Source organism: Canis lupus, chromosome 8 (genome assembly GCF_048164855.1).
Source record: "Canis lupus baileyi chromosome 8, mCanLup2.hap1, whole genome shotgun sequence".
Lineage (NCBI taxonomy): Eukaryota > Metazoa > Chordata > Mammalia > Carnivora > Canidae > Canis > Canis lupus.
Window position 1 is genome coordinate 28,301,762 of NC_132845.1, and position 18,218 is coordinate 28,319,979.

General features: G+C 37.2%; 1 long non-coding RNA gene across 1 annotated transcript in view; it reads left to right on the forward strand.

Annotated features, from left to right (window-relative positions):
* LOC140638049 (uncharacterized) overlaps positions 1-17,688 on the forward strand; it is a 30,875-nt gene extending 13,187 nt beyond the window's left edge. The window contains exons 2-4 of the long non-coding RNA XR_012035164.1: positions 15,581-15,794; positions 17,038-17,220; positions 17,436-17,688. This is a non-coding gene — a long non-coding RNA (uncharacterized lncRNA). The remainder of the gene's footprint in view (positions 1-15,580; positions 15,795-17,037; positions 17,221-17,435) is intronic.
* Positions 17,689-18,218: the final 530 nt, after the last annotated feature.

Consider the following 18,218-nt stretch of genomic DNA (forward strand, 5'->3'; position numbering starts at 1 on the left):
TCTACCTGTGTCTCTGCCTCTTTCTCTGTGTGTGTCTGTCATGAATAAATAAAATCTTAAAAAAAAAAAGAAGGTCAGGACTAACAAAGTAATTAATATTAACACACACACATTGAGAATGATCAGATGGGGCAGAGAAGCAGAAGTTCTGAAATTTAGAAGATATGGTTGTCAAATCAACAGCACTGAAATGAACTGGATTTTGAAGCTAGGTCATCCTTACATACTTGACGCCATAGCAGGACAGGTGCACAAATCTTGGGGTCAACTCCTGAAGATGAAAAGGATGTTGTACCATCTCCCACCTTTCAACTAATGAAGATTTGAATAACCACTGAATTGCTGGAGATGCAAAAGAAACTGCAGAGCCAGAATGGCTATGGAGTTTCACTATTTGTTGGTCCTTCACATTATAATTGTGTGACACAGATCCTCATGCAGGAACTAGTACAACACACTTCTTGTGAATTACTTTGTCTGATTGTATTTTTATCTAAACATATTTTTATTTATGGATTTAATTTAATTTTTTTTCCTGAACAAGCACATTAGCCCCTGAGTATCATAAAGACCAAGTAGTTACTAGTGAGAATTATGTTACTTGTGATAATCAGCTAATTTGTGTTTAAAATCATCTCATGCTTATAGCAGGCTTGAAAACAAAGATGCCAACATATGCAATCTTTAGAAACTAGACTCCTTTTCCAAATTGAAAGTATATATATGAGAGGTAAATATAACCAAGTTCAAGGTCTGTAAAGTTCAAATGAACAGGAGAAAACAATTAAAAATAGACCACACAGGAAGATAAAATGAGGGAAAAGAAACAGAAGGAAGGAAATATGCCTAAGAAAGGAATTACCATTGTTACGTGATGGAAAATAGAAAACAGAAAAATAGAAAATAAGAAATAAAAAATAAGAAGCTAAATAGAAAAATAAGAAATTTTGACCCTTATATGTAAGATTGAAGCCACATATAATTGGCATGAAGAAAACAACTCATAGAAGCTTACTAATACATACTAAAAATAGGAGTAGGCTATTTTTACACATATAAATAAGTTTAGAATGTCAATAACTGGTATTTATTAGATGAACTTTTTAAATGAATGGATTGAATAAATTTGGTAAAAACCTGGCCTCTGTATAAAACAGAAGCAAAAGCCATATTTGTAGCAAAATCTGTTTTGGGGGATATCCTGCCTTGTAACATTGAAAACTAGTTAAATAAACAAAAAAATAATGATCTACTAAGTAAATCAAGACAATACAAAATAAACTGGCAAAATAGACCAAATAGATTTCAAATATGCAGTTCATTATGAAGGAAATTTAGAATCCAAGAAGAAAGTATTCAAATTTTGAGGCTGCCAAGTTGATTTCAAGAGTTTATATCTTTTACCCATTCTATTAAAAATGAACAATATAATTTAAATGAAGAAATTAGCATTTTATGGTCTATGCATAATTTTAAATTTCAATATTTAGTTTTATGTCATCTTATTATTTCTTCATAAAATATATTTCTATAGAAGAGATGCAAAAACTGAACCCTCCTGGGTAGAAGTAAAAAGATAATAATCCTTGAGATTTTTGTCATGACTCACATCCTACAGTCTCAACATGTTTTTACAGGATTACAATATTCTTCTGTGAAGTACACCAGCTGTACTGCACATGGCATCTATATTAGCAGAAGAGATTTAGGAGAAGACATCACAACTCCCAATTTACATATGACACAAGGACCAACTCTCTAATCATGAGCATTACTTTCTTCTCTCACTTCTTAGTGGATGCCACATTACATTCTCTCTATTAGAATCAGAATCTCACCCCTCTCTGGTGTGAGTCTATTCAAATTGAGTTATCGAGAAATCTAATCATTTCATAGTTTATACTCAAAATCACGAATAAGTGTTCATTTTTATAAGCACATGCTGCCTCAGTAAGCAAAAATAAAGTCTATAATGGGCTAAGTATTGGGTTTTCTAGAAGTGGTAATGAGATCATTTGATGATCCCAGCCCTACCCTTTATGCAATCACAGAGTATCAAAGGCCTAGATAGCCAAGAGGCCTCAGGTTGGGGCAACATAAACATAGAGCAGAAGGAGGCTTGCAGGGTCTTTAAGAGAAAAGGAGCTAATCCTTTCATAAATATTAAAAAAAGTTTCATAAATATTATACTTTCACCAATATATTTAAAGGAGACAGAGTGACAATGATGATATAAATATGTCACTACTGTTTTTAGAAAGTGGTGTATTTAGAAACAGCAATAGAAATATTAATGAAGACAAAACCCATTAATCCTAGTATCCACATTGTAAATTAATAAAACCTATGAGCAAGTTCCTTTGAGCAAGCATCGAACCCCATTCCACAAAAGCTGCCTTATCCCAGCATTCTGTTCTTCATTCCTGTCTCTCCTCACCTCTCCTCAGCACTCACTTTCTTATTTCTGTTCTTTTGTCCTATTCTCCTCACTCTTTCCTTCTTGCCCTTTTCCTCTGAAACACAAATGTTTTCTACCATTCAACGTCAGCAGCTCTCAAGAAACACGTCCTTGTCACGTCTGAAATACCACTATACCTCAACTTCCTCAGCCACGATATGTACCCATCCTTACCCGTGGGACAGAGGTGGTACTTACTAAATTAACAGGACACATTTGAACACAGGCCACTTCACAAGAGATGCATGTAGCTTTAAAAAAATCTATTCAGCATCGTTTGCACCTGAATTCTTACCACTATCCTTAACCTTTCTTGTTTTATCTACTTCTTTTCTCTCTGCCTATGAAGAGGCCACTTTTTGTCTGTTTTCTCAATTTCTACTAGTGTATTTGAATGCTCATTTCCACTTAAAGGCAGTATAGCATAGTGGTTGAGAGTACGAACTCCGGAGCCAAAACTCATGGGTTCAAGCCCTGACTCCACACTTAGCACTGAGTGACTTCAGGCAAGTTACCTAGTGGCACCTATTTCATATAGCTATAGGGGGATTAAATGAATTAATATGTGTAAATCTATAAAACAATTCTCAGCACATAGGAAGCAAGACCCCTGTATATACTCATTGTTACATCCCAACTTAGGGATGTGGGATGTTAGGGATTTTAATACTACGGTAAGTCTGTGCACTAGGATAGAATTGTTCAAATGTAGACTCATGTAACCAGGATTCAGTGAGCAAGACTAAGACATCACTACATGATAGGACATGGAGCAGAATCTGTGCAAGGACCTGGAACTAGGCATGGGCTGAGGAGTGAGGCAGACTATTTCAAGAGTCAGAATGTATGATAAAAGACATTAAAGGACATGTGCGGGGCACATCCAGATTCTGGAGTCAACCAGAAAATCCAAATGAATAGTCATTCTGAAAAGGAGGGAGACAGTACTATCCTCAGACCAGCAGAAAAACAATTAACAACCCCAAGACTGGCAGGAAGTGAAAACAAAGATGAAACTTCAAAAATTGCTTGAGGCCTTGAAATAACAACTTTGGCCTGACCCATTGATGAAGAAGTGGTTGGAAAGGGCCCTAGGTCCAGAATCAGTGTTCTTTATAGTGTTCCAGTTCTGATATTGCTGTTAATTAGTTACAAGACCACGAGCAATACAAGCAATCATCCTGTGATGCAATTTCATGATTGATAAAGTCTCTTCCAACTGCAATGCAACTCATTCATTCAATAAGTGTGGCTGGGAAATGGTGCCTGCCAGCTCCTTTATTCTGGAAGAGGTATCTCCCTGAACACTGCCTCTCAGGGAAGCACTCCTAGGACAGCAAATAATCTCTGCCCTGTGTGTCCCAGGCATTTTTCAGGTGACTGTTTCCATACCATCTGCCTCCTAGGTTGTTGGCTGCCTTTTCTCCAGGAGCAGTGCAGTGCCCTCTGGCTCTTTCCCAACCAAGCCCGCTGACCTATGAAACTCCAGGCTTTAAGCATCCTTAGCTGTGAGAACTCGTGAAACTCAGTCCCTCTTGTTTTGGGGAAACACTCTCCTTGTGTGTTCCCCTGTGTGCTTTTCTTTCTCTCGCCTTTCTCCATTACCAGGGCTCCCTCCTTTTTGCAGCACCTGTGATCGGTTTCTCCCCCAAGCCATATCACCATATTTCTTACCTTCTTCAATGTTGCTTCTTTTCTCCTTTATTTGTGGAGTTAAAACTTGCCACATTCTGGCCAGGGACCAACACAGTTCACTACAGGACATCTGCTTTATTAGGCCATTACTTTCAGGAGCAGGAGACATAGCTGGCTTTTCTAATACACAGAAGAAGGCACAGAGACAGATAAAATGCCAAGACACACAGGAATTTATCCCACATGTAGGAACAAGATACGCCTGCCTGCAGCCAGAGATCTAAGTGAAACAGAAGTTAAGTAATACGTCTGATGGAGAATTTGAAGTAACAATCATAAGATTATTCACTGGGCTTGAGGAAAGAATAGAAGATATCAGTGAGACCTTCACCACAGAGATAAGAGTTAAGAAAGAATCAGAGTGGGACGCCTGGGTGGCTCAGCAGTTGAGCATCTGCCTGTGGCTCAGGGTGTGATTCCGTGGTCCTGGGATCGAGCCCCACATCAGGCTCCCTGCATGGAGCCTGCTTCTCCCTCTGCCTCTGTCTCTGCCTCTCTTTCTGTGTCTCTCATGAATAAGTAAATAAAATATAAAAAAAAAAGAATCAGAGAAGAAGAATACAATAAACAAGATTAGAAATAGGCTTGATACATTGAAGAACAGGCTGGAAGAAGCAAAGGAATGAATTTGTGATCCAGAAAACAAAATAATGGAAAATATTGAAACTGAACAAAAGAAATAAAGAATTATGCAACATGAGAATAGACTCAGGCAACTCAGTGACTCCATCCAAAGTAATAACATTCATATTACAGGAGGCCCTGAAGAAGAAGAGAAAGAAAAGGGGGCTGAGAATGTATTTCAAGAAATAACAGTGGAAAAGTTCCTTAATCTGAGGAAGGAAAGGCATCCAAATCCAGAGGCATAGAGATCTTGTCATCAAGATCAACAAAAACAGGCTAATTCTAAGACATATTGTAATTAAATTTGCAAAATACAGTCATAAAGGAAAAATCTTAAAAGGAGCAAGAAAAAAAAATCCTTAGCTTATAAGGGAAAACCCATAAGGGTAGCTGGAGATTTCTCAATAGAAATTTGGCAAGCCAGAACAGAGTGGCATGATAGATTCAAAGTGCTGAATAGGAAAAATCTGCAGCCAAGAATATTTTACTCATTCAGGATTGAAGAAAAGATAAAGAATTTCCCAGAAAAACAAAAACTAGAGGAGTTTGTGACCACAAAACCAGCCCTGCAGGAAATATTAAAGAGGATTCTTTGAATGCAGAGGGGAGACCAAAAGTGACAAAAAGAAAGGATCAGAGAAAATCTCCAGAAACAACAAAATAAGTAATAAAATGGCAATAAATACATATCAATCAATCATTACTTTGAATGTAAATGGACTAAACACTCTAATCAAAAGACATAGGGTGTCAGAATGGATAAAAAGAACAAGACCATCTATATGATCCATTTTAGACCTAAAGACATCTGCAGATTGAAAGTGAGGAGATGGAGAAACATTTATCATGCAAATGGTTGCCAAAAGAAAGTTGGAGTACCAATCCTTATGTCAGACAAACTAGGCTTTTTTGTATTGTTTTTATCCTGCTTTGGTATCAGAGCAGTACTAACTTCATGGAATGATTTTGAATGTGTTTCCTCTATTTCATTGTAAGATTTTGAAAAAGATTGTCATTATTTTTTTTTTTGAATGTTTGATAGAATTCACCAATGAAACCATGTGGTCTTGGGTTTTTCTGTGTTGGGAGATTTGTGATTCCCAACTCACCTTTCATTCTTGCTATTGGTCTAAAAAGATTTCCATTTTTTTGGAATCAAGATTCGTGACTCAATCATAGTAACTTGTGCTTTTTAGGAATTATTGTTTTTTTTTTTTTTCTAAGTTATCTGATTTGTTAGCATACAATTGTTTATAGTAATCTATTATCACAGTACGTATTTCTATGGTTATCTGTTGTATTGTTTTCCATTTCCCATTTTGGTTTTGAGTTGTATCTTTGTTTTTTTTTTCCTTTTTCCTTATATATTTTTTTTTAGAGAGAGAGTGCACAAGTGGTGGAGGGAGGGGCAGAGGTTGAGAGAGAATCCCAAACATGCTCCACACCAAGTATGGAGCCTAACTCAAGGCTTCCTCTCATGACCCTAAGGTCATGACCTGAGCTGAAATCGAGTTGTATGCCTAACTGACTGAGTCACCTAGGTGCCCCTTCTCTTTTATTTTCTTAGTTAATGTAGTTAAAGCATTGCCAATTTTGGTTTTTTTTTTGTGGGTTTGTTTTTGTTTTTGTTTTTTTTTGTAAAAACTAGTCATTACTTTTAATGTTATGTTGTTTATTCGGTCTTGATTTTATTTATTTCTGATTTTTTTCTTTGTTAATTCCTTCTTACTAAATTTCAGCTAAGTTTCTCCTTTTTCTAGTTCTTGGAGGTATAATTTTTTTCTTAACATAAGCATTTATAGCATATATCTTACTCTAACATCTGCTTTTGCTACAACCCCTACATTTTAGAATATTGTATTTTCTTGTTTTGAGACATATTTAATTTGCCTTTTGATTGTTTATTTGTCCTGTTGCTTGTGCAGTAATGTGTAATGTTTACATATTGGATATTTAATATTAAAAAAAAAAAGCATGGGTGGAGTGAATCAGGCCCTGAGCTGGGCACTAGGAATAGTTCAGTGAACAAGACAAACATTGTTCCTGCATCCCCAAAGCTTATGGTCTAATGGGAGGAACTGGACTCCATGTTTGAAGAATAGAGCCTATGATGGGGAATGGTGGGGGTAAGTGAACTGTTCTAGTCCAAGGAAGTTTTCCCTGAAAAAATGACATTCAAGCTGAGAACTAAATGATGAGTAGCATTTAGAACAATATGTCTCTAGGTAGGAAAAGCAACAAATAAAAAGGCCCCTTTTATTTGGAACAGGCTTGAGACTTTCTAAGGAATTAACGAAAGCCAGCCAAAAAGGAATTCAGAACAAGGAGGAATGGGAAGAAGTGAAGCTGGAAAACAATGGCATCCTGAGGGTTGCCATTAGCTCCCCAAGCTACCTTAAACAGATAGAAAAGGCAATGTGTCTGCTGCTTTATCTCATCTTCTAGAAAAGTCATCTGGCCTCACTTTCCAGGTCACTGTTCATAATAGAACTCTAGAAACACCATTGCTGGAGAGATGGACACAGGATGAGACTAGAGGATCTCAAAAAAGAATAATTGATTGGGTGCGGAAGACAGGGGATATGAATGATATAAAAATATTTTCTGAGGCTCCTATAAAATGAAGAATTATGTTTTATAAAAGTATTCATTCATATTAATTTATTCAACAAAACCTTTTCAATGCTTGATGTGTCTAAGGTATGGCTCTATCATAGCATGGTCATATTACATTAACTAACCTTTTTAAGAGTAGTAGCCACTGACCTAGTTTGAAGTCATATTAGAAATATGGATCACCAAACCTAGGACTAGAAGGGGGAAGTACAACAGCATTTTACCTACTATATCAATTTGACTGAATGGCAAGCAGCAGATGGATGGCCTGTACCAGATAGCTTCTGCTGCATAGATATTCTAAGAATAAAATATGCCTTCTTAAAATAAAATTTTTAAAAAGGTTAATGACTTCCAACTTTGGTCTCATTAATACCTAGATCTAACCAAAATGGGTTAGTCATGCTGAGGACTGATTGATGACTGATTTCAATTTGGACAGTTTCCATTTTAGTGAGTGGGACTCAGCAACATTTTATTTGGTGAAGACTATCAGACTAAATATTAATTTTTAATAGGGAAGATTAAAATAAATGTCTCCAACATCTGCTTATCAAGTGGAAATCAAAACTTCCAAGTATAAACCCAGTGTAATAGCTTGATCTTATGATGAGTTTCTAAAGGAGACTTTATGATCTTCCAATTGAGCCTTTGCTTCCAAGTTGATTCCAAGTGGCTGATTGGTCTCTTCAAGGCACGGAGCTGACTATGGCAGGTTGCATATTTGCCAGCAGCAGTTAACTAGATCAGCTATTGAATGGGAGCCACCTAAACCCTACATATAAGCCTTCTCCCCTTTCAACATGTCTACTCCACTGTGCTAGCCCAGGAGTGGCTGTTGACAGGGGCTAGATGATGTCCACTGGCTGGGTCTGTCTCTTTGGTTGTTTACTGCCTCTTCTATGACAGGTGATCTCTGTTAGGTGTTAATATGTAATAAAAAGATCTTCAAATTTCATATTCACTCCCTTAGGTCATCCACATGCCTCTCCTTTAGACTTTCTTATTCCTCATTTTCAAGTATTTCTTTTTCCAGGCCCTTAGGTATTCAGCTAAGCTAGTCATTATTATCCACGCATCTATATGTGTTCTTATTTGGGGCCACTTCTACACAAAGAAAGGTGTGCACTCCACAAAGGTCTGCCCAGTGGGAGGGTTTCCCCTGGCTGCTAAATGTTAGGGACCCCCTCTCAACAGGACTGTAGGGCTAGAGCAGTCCTTTTTTAGCTCATGTCCACACTTGGAGACAAAGTATCCATTAAGGCAGCATCTTATCTCTCTATCCACTGTGGCTGTGGATAAAAGGTAAGGTTAAGACCCATGCAACAGTGTTTAGTGACATATGGGTGTGAGACACTTAGTCATGTACTTATTTGTGCCCTCTGGCCCATTTTCATGGCTGCTTCCAGATATTCTATTGTACAGTGCATTGTTGCTGGGCCCACTTGATCTTATGAATTAATGTGTTTGACAAAATGCAACCTATGATGAGCAGCTCTGACCCATTGTTACTATTACCTCATGGTCAGATCTTCTGTCTTCAATATGCCTGGTTACATGCTTGGAGCTCTTTTCTGAACGGTATACAATTTCCCCTGCTCATGAGTAAAACAAAGATCTTTTATACTTGCATGTAGCCACTTTACAATTAACAATATTTCAATGTTTGGACAGTGTCGGTTTACCATTGAATTTTAATATTTGCACAATTAAACTCAGTTTCATAAGTGTCTAATGTTGTTTTCTCTCTTCTAATCTCCCCTTTCCAATCTCTTCACCTACCAACACCACCACCAATACCAGCATTACCAAATTTGCTAAAAGAAATTTAAAAAGTCTGGTTTTATCTTGAATTTATGCTTCAGCAGTTAGAAATTGATTTGTCATTTTATATTTAACATAGAAATTGTCATTTCAATTTGATGTTACTGGTTAGGTGGTGGTCTTTTTTCTTTTGGTATATGTCTAGTTTGATGGTTGCTATAACAACAAAGCAAAGAGCAGAAATCATAGATTTTTAACAGATTGCTGATGCTTATGAAAAGGCCTTATGGGGCAAACTTTCACCAAAAAACCCCTCATAGGCTTAATTATTTAAATTGTTGGGTATTTGTAGGAATATAGGCTGTGAATCTATTCCTGAAATGTGAAGGCAGTAATCAGTCTGTCACTAAAAGGCTGAGCACCCATTGCTCTATTCTAGGCTGATAATTTCTGAGTTGTTTTGTACGATTTGATGGAATTCCAGCGATTCAGTACTGATGGCTCCCTGTTTGTGTGGGATAGTCAGGATATCCCTAAGTGCTCCTGGAAGATTCTAACAGGATGAAATGAGAAGAGGAATTGTAAGCTTAAAAAAAAAAAAAAAAAAAGATTCTTCTAGTAAAGTAGGAACATAGAAAAGCTTAAAAATCACAACATAAAAAGAAGTTTCTTATTTTACAAAGACTCTGAGATTCTGTTCTAATTTCCCTATGCATGGGACAGAGCATAAAAAGATGTATAGGATTTGTATATTTGAAGAAAACATGATTTTTTTCAAGCAAAGAAATGGTGTTGGGCACTAATGTATCAGCGAGTCACTCATATGAAAGGCAAACCCCTTGATTTCTTGAGAGACTACTTTATGACCTTTTCATATCACTTAGACTTCAAAGTCATTTTTCTCTTTTCTATCAATTAGTGATAATAGAGATAAGGATTTTCTAGATATTGTAAAGCATGTTGGGTAACTAAATGTTTTATTTTGGTCAGTAATAGCATAGTTCCTGAAATGAATTTTACTAGGTTATCAGGTGTCTCTGGAAAATATTCCAAGGGCAAAAAAATTTGCCATTCACTTGCGAAAGAAAAACTATGAGGTCTTTACCTCCTATCTTCTATAGCGGCTGGCACACACTGAAAAAAGAAGCAAACTTAAAAATTATTGAATGTTCAAATTAGTGAGTTATTATTACAATATTAATAGTAGTGGAAAAGTTAGCACCTGGTAGCTCATCATGACTGATGACAGATCAAGCTTGCAATCTGGTGGTAGATGGGAGACATAGTTTATGGATAAAAGAGTAAGGAGAGGCACCTGGCTGGCTCAGTCAGGTGAGCATGCGATTCTTGACCTCAGGGTCCTAAGTTCAAGCCCCACACTGGGTGTAGAGATTACTTTTTTTTAAAAAAAAGTAAGGAGACATTTGGTAATTTTTATATCAGATCCTAAGATAAAATGGATATAGGTGGGCACATAATGAAGCTTAAGAGATATCTTTTAGTAATTTGCCAAATAACCAAGAATGTTTCCATATTTCTCAGTTCCAGCCTTTTCCTTAGACTTTGACATTGGAAAAGGCATCTTGCATTTCTACAGAATCTTCAAAGAACTGTTCAGCAAGGGAATGCTATACATTTAGAGAACACTAGAATTTTAAGCAGTAGAACAATAAGGTCAGATACATATTTCTGAAGGAAATGTAAAGGATGGATTGGAGAGAAAGCCAAAGACAGAGTAACCAGATAAAAGCCTACTTAGGAGGAAAAAAGACCCAAACCAAGAAGTTACAGTATTATTGCAGAGGGACAAATGGAAATAGGGGAAACAAGATGATTGTTTTTGAAAAGACAAAACGTCCATAGAAACTGCCAGAAAAATGAAATCAGCAATGAATTTCATATACCTAAGTTAGACACAAATGTGCAGAAGAGTATCATTGACCAAAGTGGAGAAAACAAAGGAAGAACATGTTTCCAGAAATACAAGTCTAAGGCATTTACGAGCTACTTACAATAGAAATGCCAAAAAATCACAAAATGCTAGAGCTCAGAAGACATCATAATCAGAGAAAGAGAGAATGGAAGAGGAGTGATACATGAGGTAAGGCAGCCAAGGTGCCTTACCTCACCTGTGGTGTGCCTTACCTGTGGAGTAGTGAGAGATGAGACCCAGCATAAAATGTGGAGGAAAGATCAACATTTTAGTGATATTTGGAAGATAAGGAGTTATAAAAAAAAAAAAAAGATGAAAATGTGTAAACAGAAAAGGAAGAGGGGACAGCCCAGGTGGCTCAGTGGTTGAGTGCCACCTTCAGCCCAGGGCCTGATCCTGGAGACCTTGGGTCCAGTCCCATGTCGGGCTCCCTGCAAGGAGTCTGCTTCTCCCTCTGCCTGTGTCTCTGCCTCTCTCTCTCTCTCTCTCTCTCTGTCTCTGTCTCTCATGAATAAATAAATAAAATCTTTATAAAAAAAAAGAAAAGGAAGAGATCAGAAGATGATGGTGCCATGGAAGTCAAAGTAAGAGAAAAAAAGATGCAAAAGGTATTATCAGAGGCAATATCAGCAGAAAAGGAAGAGAAGTTGCGGCTATTATTGTTTAGGAAATTAAGATCCCGACCCTCGTGGCCTTCGTACATAAGAAGCCAGCCTGATCCCAACATCTGTTAATTAGGAGTCCTTGGAAGGATACACTGAAGAAATGTATCAAGTGCTTATGGCCTGTACCAGCAAAGATCCTAAAAGAAGGCTATTAGTTGACCCTTGAACCACGTAGGAGTTAAGAACACTGACTCCCACATAGTCAAAGCTCTGTGTATCAATCAATATAGCTTTTGAATCCTCAAAAACTTAACTACTAATAGCCTGTGTTGACCAGAAGCCTTATCAATAACATAGTTGATTAACACATGTTTTGTATGTTATTATTCTTACAATAAAATAAGCTAGAAGAAAGAAACTGTTACTAAAGAAAGTCATAAGGAACAGATCGAAAAATCTGCATTTAATGGGATCTGCACAGTTCAAACCAGTATTGTTCAAAGGCCAACTGTAGTCAGAAGAATCAGTATTGGTTCTGCTAATACTCCTTCAAACCAATTTGTAGATACCTCATTCATAAACCTTTGGTAAAAGTGATATATATCTGTCTCCAGAAAACTACACACACACACACACACATGCACGCACACAATTTTGCTTGTCATTTCGAGGACAACCAGAATTCCAGAGACTCTCCTTCTACCAGTGGATCAGGGTTTAGATAATGAACTTCTGCTCTTCTGGGACATAAAATGACTTAGGTTTAGTGATTACTCCCTGAAAACTCACTGTTTCTCATTTTAATTATCTTTGCTTTTTTTCCAGCTCTATTCTCATTTATGCTTAAGTGATAAATTTTGCACAATATTTCCCTAATTATTGGTAATAACAAGCCAATGAAAGCACATAAGAATAACTTTTTTTCTTACTGTGCCTCATCTTCTAGTGGTACATTAGCCAGCAGTAATAATAGCTCAGCTCTCACAGTTGGGATTGGCTTCCAACTTAAAACTAATTACCACATTACAAAGGAATAGATGACTATAAGAACAAAGACAGAAGACACGCTGAGCATCACACCACATGCAAGGAAGGGTACAGAAGTGAACAGAGAGAATTGCTAAGGATAAAGTTTTAAATTTAACAATAAGTTGTGGGAAAGGCTTTTACCATGTTCATTAAAGTCAAAAGCTTTTCACGAACTTCTTATGTTGTTTCTCATATTAAAAATGTGATGCAGAGCCACTCGTGATACACATTTGCTAAGAATACACTAAATAACTAAAGTAAACAAAAAAATAACACTGATAGCTCCATCTGGCCAAAGCCTGACAGGCTAATCTCCCAAGAGTTAGGATGTTTGTTGGGTTGCTTGAGTGGGCTGGCCTATTATTCAAAGAAATGTACACATGAACAGGAGTGACCGTGGAAAGCTATACCACAGATGTCATATTACATGGGAAGAATTTTTAAAAATATCATTGCTTGGATCCCTCTACTCCAATTAGCTGGAATCACTGTGGGTGGGCCCATAAGGCAGAGTTTAATGAGGAGTCTGAGATGATGCTGTAGACTCCCTGCATCGACTTCGGATTTAAAGGCAGTCATTTTGATGGTCTCTGTGATTGGAGCCAGTCATTTGCCCTTTGGGGGAAATGGTAAAAATTCAATCTGACAGCCTTCTCTTCATAATAATTTGAAGATGTAGACTGTGGCCCATCTTACCAGCATGTCCTGTTATAAAGGTTATTTTAAAATAGAGCCTGTCTGTGAAACTCGGTCTATTTGCAGATAAGCAAAGTTTAATCTTTTTGCAACAAGTCTCAAACCGTATATGCAAATGGGCTAGATTTTGCCTATGAAAAGTAACCTGGACATTAGTTGATATTCAAATGACTCTGGGCTTTCTTAGTTTTCTCTTCCCTGCTTTGATTCTATCAATACCTAATAAATTCTCACCATAGGCTCTGTTTCCTATCATTTTTCATGACATACATTTTCCTTTATATTAGAAAAAATTATTGTGTTCAATCTTTATCCATTATTCAATATTTACTTTCCCTAAACTCTTTTTTCCTGATAGGTTTTTCACCTGCCTTCTTTCTCAGCTTCTGTCAATTGACATTTTTGTGTTTTTCATTATAGATTCCATCTTAAAAACATCTTATGGATTACAGTTAAGCATCTGTTCTACATACTTCATGTCTAAAACAATTCATTGAAAACTTATTTGTGTTCAGTTTGTGAAGGTCAAAGGAGTCTATGCTTTAGAGATGTTCAAAGAGTTGTTCAAGTGAAAAATAAAGTTGTAAATTAGAGAGAAGCCATTATTCTCCAGAGTAGCAGTCACCATATGAACCAATGGTTTGCAGGGAACCAAGCATACAGCTTGCAATTGATGACATTGATAATGGGTATAATTGAAGTATGTGTGTCACCAATTTAGGAGAGACATTGTTTTATTTTGTTTGTTCGTTTTAAAGATTTTATCTATGTATTTGAGATAGAGGAAGAGCACAGAGGGAGAGGGAGAGAGAGAGAGAAGTAGACTCCCTGCTGAGCAGAGAGCCTGATGTGGACTCCATCCCAGGACCCCGAGATCATGGCTTGAGCAGAAGGCAGATGCCTAACCCTCTGAGCTACCCAGGCACCCTAGGAGAAACATTGTAATGCGAAGAGCACCAGACTGGGAGTTGTGCAGTTGGATTTGGAATTCCAGTCTGCTGCTTCCTAGTGTGACCTTGGGCAAATTCTTAACCTTTCTGGGCACAACTGTTTGAAATGGTGACTAGAAATAGCTCTAGAGTTGAAGGCAGAGTTGCGGCTCAGCCATATCTCTTCCTCCTACGTACAGGCTTTGTGACTTAGATCAAGTTGCTTAGACTTTCTGTGCCCGTGGAGAATGACATCAATCTTACTTCACTGGTTTGTTGTGAGAAAAAAAAACTGAATGAGATAATAAATGGAATAAGAACTCAGTAAATGTTTAGAGTTATTTAAAGCATATCACTTTGTGGCAAACAGAGAATAATAATAAAAGAACATATTTAGAGTCGAAGAGAACTGAACAGCTGTGTAATTTCTGGTATGTTACTTACCTTCTCTGAATTTTCCTTTGGTTATCATGAGAATTTTGTAAAAGTATGTGTATAGACCACTTTCTTTGGTCTCATTGGTATGTAGGAATGAATGAGGTCAAATTAGGAGTGTATTTCACTAGCTCTTGCCCCCACCTGCTTGCTCTTTACAGCCTCTGTTCTTTATGGTGGCAGGGGTGCCATCTGCTCCTCTATCTTCCCTGGTTCACTTGCATCTAGGCAAGGATATCAAACTTCCTCTGACCATTGGCTTGTGAGCAGAAATGACATGTTTGGTATGACCACCTAACTTCTCCTAATACTCTCATCTTTTTGCCTACAAACTTTCTGGAAGTAATAGTGAATTTCTAAGAGTGCTAATGAACATATCCAGTCAGTTATCATGGGACATCCAACAGATCCCTCTGCTACTTCTAAAGCATCTACTACATGTCACCAGAGGGCTATTGTCACTTGCTGTGCATTTCTCCCTCGATGTGCTAAAACTATTCGTTGGATTATGCTAAGTAGGGGCATGCCTCTTTTCCCAATTCACATTACCCTGTACAGAGGACTACCAACATTTTGCTGAGCTTTAGTGGAAATGCTCTTTCTGTGCATACTCTACTGTACTCTCACCTGGCTCTCTCCCCTGACCCAGAAAGGGTCCACGGGCAAGACAGAAATCTAAGTGACACAGGAGTCTTTTGAGGTGTGAGTAAACTCAGAATCTCTCCCCTCTCCTGTTTTTGATAACCAAGCCTGGTGTTGGGTTCGGCACATAACATCTGGCTCTGTCTTTCCTTAGGATAAGTTGTTTTCCAGGAGGATCTTCAGCACCTTCATGAAAATAGATTTGCCTGAATCTATTGAGAACAGCTGCACTACATAAGTGGATGCTCTTAGTTTCAAGCTGAGCTATCCACTCACGCACAGAGTGTTATGTGTGTAAAATAGCCATCGGAACACCAGGAATTGACGTACAAGAAATGGCCATGTGGCAGTGGTGCGGACAGTCACAGGTAATATAGCTTGGGTAGTAAATTTCTTTTTCTTATTTCCAAGATTTAGAAGCTCATTTTCCTCCTCCTTACCTTCCTTACTTCTCATTCTTTTGTTTCATTATTGTCAGGGAGTTTGATTCATTTTATTTTTCTGCAGAAAAATGTAGCTCTTCCTGGCTGCTAGGTTGGATTTATTTTTATATCTGATAAGAATCAGGTCAAAGAAGATGGTCTCAGAATGTCTCATATCCGGACCAACTCACTCACTAAGATTTTAAACTTTGTTCTTTTAAAATGTTGATAAACACAAGATCAGGGCGTTTTCTTTCAGTTTTCATCAGATCTGAATCTTTAGATTTTTTTGAATTCCATGAATCAGGGGAACTTCCCAAGAAAAATGGGAGCTTTTGAGGCTACAAGGATTTTAAAAAGATTTTGATCTTTCTTTCAACATACCCTTTAAGGAATTTGATGTGTGGAAGCTTCACTTCGTTGACTTATTACTATTAAGGTGAATTGTTTCATTTCATTTAGACAATCCAAAGGGGAATTTTTTCTGCCACTTTTAAGTGATAAAAATCTAAAAGCAATTTGTTCCAGTATAATAAGGATTTGGGTGTTACTTTTTCCTGTTTTAAGAGAATAAACAACTCCATTCACAAACTGCCATTCAATTAAACTGTTAATATCAATGGAATTTGAAACTGAGTAATAATAATAGTGATATAATGTTACTTTTCCTGACACTTTTTGAACTACTTTCTTGATTGGAAGTTTCATTGCAAAATGAAAGCCTAAAGAATGAACTTTTTTAAAGAGAAGAAAATTTATTTAACCAGAATGCCTTATGTGTAAAAAAAAAAAAAAAAGAAGCTGAAGCCCAGAGAGTTTACATTATTTACCCAAAGACACAAAGTTAGTTGATGAAAACCCTAATTGCCTAGTTTCTATTAATTAGTACAAAAAATAGTTGTTTAAAATAGGCATAGATTTATGTTGTAAACATTTATATTCAGGCAACACGTAGCAGGAAATTTGCAAACATTGCACATATGGTGTGAATATGTACTAAGCCTAGGCCACCTTTTTTTTTTTTTTGTCACATTGTTGTTACAGTGGCAATAATTTCTTCCTCTTGATAAAGATGAGTTACGAAAGGGAAAGAGGTAAAAGTTGTAAGATAAGAACAATGTCAAAACTTGCATTTAGGACAGAAGTGCTAGGAAGCTGTTCAAACATGAAGATGCTGTCCTATTTTTAGAGACTCCCAAAGGACACATGATGTTGACTTTATGGCTTCAGTGCTTCACACCACCCAATGAAGAACATTCACAATTCTTTCTGACTTTATGGCTGCAAGTTGCACTTTTTACAGCAGCAGAAGCATCAGCCTCCTTACCAAATGTGGATATTCAATTGAAAGCTGAAATCATCCTAGACCAAGGTAAGAAACAAGCTTTAATGAGAAAAAGGGAATGTTACAATTACCATAGCAAGAGTGATGCCATTTATTTGGGGACAGTGTTCTGTAGGGATAGAGAATCATAAATTTTCCCCCTTGTTTTCTCCTCCCCTAACTGCATTGGCATTTCCTGAGCATCCAATAAACACTCTTATTTATGGAATGCTGTATCAGACATCTTTTGTGCACTATTTCAGATCCTCCAGCCTCACCTCTCATTCCAGCCACCTCTATGGCCACCTGTCCAAGGTCTGCTTCAGCCAGTTCGGCGCAGGAGCAAACTTTCTCCCTGTGTGCCTCTCACTACCTGCCTTGTTTCTCTGCCAACTTCAGGTAGGAACACCTATGGAAACCTGCTCAATTCTTCTATCAGTCAGGGTTCAATCAGAGGAGAACCATCAGGAAGTTTTATAGACATTTCCATTTGTTATAAGGATTTGACCTTATACAAGGAATTGACCGTATGGATGCTGTAAGGCTGTTATTCTCCTATCAGGGGTAATATTTTACTGTGTCTTTCTTCCTCATTAATCTGTAAGTTCAACAAAGGCAAGATCTTCACCATGTTGTTGATATATTCATTAATGCATCTTCACCACTGAGAAAGCTGCCTGATAAATAAATACTTGTTAACTAAATGCTTTAAAATGTGTGAATTGATAAACTGGTCTGAAGATCACAACTTGAGGCAGAAATATGCCCTAATTTAAAAAGGGTATATAGTCAACCCCTGAACAATGCAGGGGTTAGGGATGCTGATCTGGTCGAGTCAAAAATCCATGCAAAACTTTTGATTGTCCCAAAACTTAACTACTAATAGCCAACTGTTGACCAGAGCCTTCCTGATAACATAGACAGCTGATTAACATATTTTCTGTTTTATGTATTATATAATGTATTCTTACAAGAAAGTAAACTAGAGAAAATAGTTATGAAGAAAATAATAAGGAAGAGAAAATACATTTATAGAACTGTATTGT